Source organism: Propithecus coquereli, unplaced genomic scaffold, assembly GCF_000956105.1.
Source record: "Propithecus coquereli isolate 6110/MARCELLA unplaced genomic scaffold, Pcoq_1.0 Scaffold5, whole genome shotgun sequence".
In the NCBI taxonomy this organism is placed as follows: Eukaryota; Metazoa; Chordata; class Mammalia; order Primates; family Indriidae; genus Propithecus; species Propithecus coquereli.
In genome coordinates, this window is record NW_012150840.1 from 20509625 (window position 1) to 20514693 (window position 5069).

The 5069-nt window shown below is 36.5% G+C and overlaps 1 protein-coding gene across 1 annotated transcript in view; it reads right to left on the minus strand.

The window, feature by feature from the left end:
* CEP128 (centrosomal protein 128kDa) overlaps positions 1-5069 on the minus strand; it is a 414369-nt gene that overhangs the window by 311941 nt on the left and 97359 nt on the right. The window lies entirely within an intron of this gene.

The following is a 5069-nucleotide window of genomic DNA, read 5'->3' on the forward strand; positions in this document are numbered from 1 at the left end:
TGTTCACTCTGTCCCATGTATCTCTTATAAACTTCTCTGTATTTTCTACCTTTTTGTCTCTCTGTAATTCAGAATTGATATTTTCTTATAACTAGTACCCTATTTCTCTCAGGGAGTGGAACTACCAGAATGATAGTTTAAGGAGCTCAGCAGACCTTCTTCCTAGCAAAACAACCACTTAATTGGTAAAAACTATTGTTGGAAAATAAAAACCATTTAAAGTATCTGGAAATTGTCCTAAGGACACAGAACAAGTAGAGAAATATTTAAGAAAATCTATAAAATCTTGGTAAGAATGTCTAGTCCATCTGATCCACATCTATTCCCATCCTGTCTCCTCCCAGCTCAGTTGACAGAAGCTCTACTCCTACTAGGCATAGCCAAGAAATGGCTTCCTCCCACCCTAGCTCAGTCTAGGGCTACAGATTCTCCTACAGAGGGGCAGGCTCCCAGCTCAGTATTGAAGAGGCTCTATTTCAGGAAGATATAGCCAAAGAACTGAGGCTCCCTTCCCCCAACCAAACCCCACTTGTAGGGCAGAGGGTATGGCAGGCCAAGAATAGTAGACCCAATTGCCCCTGCCCCAATTCACTCATACCATGAAGGTTCTACCACAGAAGGAGCAAGTGGAGATGATCAGAGGCTATCATCCCCACCTAACATCCCACTTGCAAAGCAGGGTTATCACTGTGGTGGGAGGCAGGCTATCACCCCTACCACAAGCTCCGGTGCAGAGGTTCTGCTGAGAGGGAGAGAAAGGGCATATGAACAAACAGCTCAACAGCTCTGCTTAAGGGGACTAACTTTATGTGGAAAAAAAGCATGAGGAAATTAGTGTGTAAAGGCATTGTTAAAAACAATGGAGATCTTAAGGGTGAATAGTTAAGAGGCTAGTAATTTCAGAACACTAGTACCAACAAGTGAAATGATAGATCAGCTAGAAGTTTAATAGAGAAAATCAGGTAGATACAGCTAAGAAGAGCTCTCCTGGGATGTGTGAATTCCTGCCCCCCGCGCCCCCAAAAAATGAAACATGCTACCCCTGCAAAGATGCCCAACTTTAAATCAGACTAAAGAGCAATTTATGGCCCAGGGCATTATCAAAAAAAAAAAAAAACAGAAAGGAACAATCAGGAAGGAATTGGTGGAGGCTAAAGCCCAGATGGGATAACAGTAGAGTTAGAGCAGCCAGAAGCTAAATGGGAGATCAGGAAACCACACGGTCAAAGAGAACTCAGTGAAAGCCACAGTCATCCCAGGTGGCAACAGACATTAAGCACGTAATGGAGAAGTGACATCAACGGCTACACACAGCAGAGAAAACAGGATTCACTTAACTATTTAGCCAATTCACTAAACTAACAAAAAAGCAAACAACAACAAAAATCCCAGAAGGTGGGGGAGGGAATCAGTATCCAAAGTTAACACAAATATCATCTAAAATGTCCAATTTCAACAAAAATTACAAGATTTATAAGGAAATAGGAAAGTGTGACTTATGCAAACAAAAAAGGAGACAACAGAAAAAGCCTTTGAGGGGGGCCAGATATTGAACTTAGGAGACAAAGATTTCAAGTCAGCTATTATAAGTATGTTCAAAGAACTAAGGAAAATCATTGTTTAAATGAAAGGATGATAATAATGTCTTATCAAACACAAATATCAGTAAAGAGAAAAAAATATTTTTTAAAAATGAAAATTCTGGAATTGGAAAGTATAATAATTGAAATGAAAAGTTCACTTTTAAGTCTCAGTAGTGAATTTGAGTTGGCAGAAGAAAGAATCCACAAACTTGAAGATAACCAAAGGATATTATGCAATCTGAAGAAGAGAAAGAAAAGTAAATAAATAAAAAGGAATATAGCCCCATAGAAATGTGAGATACCAACGTATATGTAATAAGAATACCAGAAGAAAGGAAAGGAGCAGAAAAAATTGGAAAAAATAATAGCTAAAAACTTTCCAAATTTGAACAAAAACATTAATCTACATATCCAAGAAGCTCAATGAACTCCAAGCAGGATAAATACAAAGAGATGCACACCCAAATGTATCATTGTCAAAATGTTAAAAGACAAAGACAACAAGAAAATCTTAAAAACAGCAAAAGAAAAGTGACTCATTATGTATGAGGGAACCCAATAAGATTAACATCTGACTTCTCATGGGAAAGAATGGAGACTAGGAAGTATTGGTATGACATATTATAAGGGCAAAAGAAAGGTAACTTGAAGTCTTATATAAAGCAAAATTATCCATTAAAATTCAAGCTGAAATAAAGGCATACCCAGAAAAACAAAAACTGAGAGAATTTGTTGTTGCTAGTAAATGAGCTTTATAAGAAATACCAAAAGTTGTTTTCCAGGCTGAAAGTAATTGATATCCAAGAGTAATTCGAATCCACAAAAAAAAAACAAAAAAACAAAACAGAGTGCAAGTAGAGCCCTGTTATTCCACTATCCTGGTCATAGATGACTAAACCAACGGATGAATGATTGAACCTAAGACAGCCATCCAGAAGTGGCTCAAGTTTTCAGTCTTTGCAATAAACAGTCTCAATAATGACAGAGTAAAGTGTGATAAAATGGAGAAATTTGTTTGCTCAAAGAAGCCCAGCAAGGCAGCTGCCAAGATAGTTTCTTGCCTCCCTCAAACACCCATCTGAGTTATCTCAGTTTCTTGCAACCTAGAAAGACAAACATGAGAATGTGACGTAATTGCTCTGTTATGGAGAATATGACATAACAACGAAGAATGGAGAATACAACATGACAGTAAAATAATTAAACATGTGAACTACAAATCCACCGTTTCAGATTTTCAATCGGAAAATACCAAGTTCTATTTGAACATACTTTGTCTATTTTGTCTTCTGCCTCTTTGCTTTTATAAATATTGTACTGTCCTTGGAGGTCAGGGGCCGTCTCAGTGCAACAGGAATGGAAGAGCCCTGGCCCATATCTTAAAATTCAAAGCCCCCACTCTTTCCAAACCCCATTAGCAATTTCAAGTCTAACTATCATTCTGCCCACCTTAGTCAGTTCAAGCTGGTATAACAAAGTACTATAGAATAGGTGGCTTATAAACAACAAAAATTTATTTCTCAGTTCTGAAAGCTGGAAGTCAAAGATACGAATGCTAGCACAGTTGGGTTCTGGTGAGGGCCCTCTTCTAAGTTAGTTGCAGACTGTCAACTTTCTTTATACACCCAGGAAAGAGAGCATGACAGCTCTCTGGCCTCTTCTTGTAACAGCACTAATCCCATTCATGAGGACTCCAGCCTCATGACCTAATTACATCCCGCAGTCCCCATCTGCAAATGCCGCCACATTAAGGATTAGATTTCAACATATGAATTTCGGGGGGACACACATATCCAGTCTGTAATACTGTTCATCCATGCTGCAAGGGCCTGGCTTTCCTAGTGAACTAACACTTTAGTGCTAAATGTGAGTTCAATGATTGTCGCTTTATTGAGAGCAAGGATTGTGCTGATTTCATTTGCATGCCTCTGGAATCTAGCACCAGACCAAATGCCTAATACGCTTTTAACCTAAATTTATTGAATAAAAGATGGAATAAACTGTTTTTCTCATCGCCAATTAGAAGATAGGAAAAATAGAACATAAAACTTGAAACCAAACCACATATTAAATTATTATAATCTAAAAATAGACGTGGATGGAAACCTCATAAAATTCTTTACAGTAATAAAAAAAGATGTCTACTTTTTTTGTAAAGTCTATCTACCCAGCTCTTAATTCCAGTTATTACATATTTTGCTTGTAGTATTTCTAGTTGATTCTTTTCATAATTTCCTGTCCTCTGCTAGAATAATCATATGATCTAATTTCTTAATATATGTTAATAATCATTATTTGAAAGTTCATTGAAAAGTCCATATGCCTATTTCTATTTCTTGTTTTTTCATGTGCCTTTGGTAGTGTGGCATGGTTCCCTGATATTCCTTTTAAGTTTTGATTGAATGTTAGACATTGTATATCAAATTATAGAAATAATACAGAGCTCTGGACAATGGTATCTTCCAATGGGAAGTTAGGATAGGGACAGATAATATCAAAGCAGATTCAAAGCTATGCTACAAAGCTACACTCTTTGTAAGAAGTTAAGTATATTTTTAGTTAACCCAGACTCCTAGGGTTTAGCCCTTTGGGTATCCCAACTGAAATATGGGAAGTTTACCAGGGTTCTTCCTCTTGTCATAAGCTCTGCTCAGTTTGTGAATCAGAAAACATTTCAGGGGAAAAGAAATGCCAAATGTCAGAAGCACCACTCCGCAACTGCCTCCCCAAAATACTTGAACCCTCCTGTCCTTGCTGCCTAGATAATTCTGATGCCTTCAAACACTTTTTTAAAATACCTGTCTTAGCTAGACTTTCTAAATTTTCACAATACAAGGTTTGTTCTACAAAAAGCTGGTCCACCATTAACAAAAACAGCAACTATTCCTCTTCCTTTAATCCGAATTGCTAAACGTTTACCTTATTAATCTTCTCTAAAGAAGAGCAAACTATAGACTAACATCATTATAGGTTCTCCCAAAATAAGACATTGTATGACGCAAACACATTCTTCATCCAAGTGAAATACTAGAAATTAACTGCATCTAAAGCGTTTGAAAAAACTTGCTAACACTGACCTTTGCTTGTATTAGTCATGTATTACTCATTAAAAACTAAAAGAATGTTTTTCTCAGTGCACATGACTAATTTAGCTTTATATTTTACAGAGATAATTTGTACAATTTTAACATTTTGAAGAGCATAATGGACCTGTTGACTGTTGTTATTGTTTAAGGCTGAGCACAATCTCATTTCCTTTTATACCCTGGTAGAAAACTGCCAGAAAACAAACACCTAAAAACCAATTTAATTTGCTACTTAAAATGATATGCTATCAAATTAAAATCATTCCAAAGATAAGGTAACTATAAAGACTACACAAATAATGCATGAACAATTAAAATTTGCTTATTATAAAGTCTTCTAGCTCCCTTTTAATGGTATTTGTGGTAGTCAAGAAATGAGTAACTATCAGTTTCTTAGATA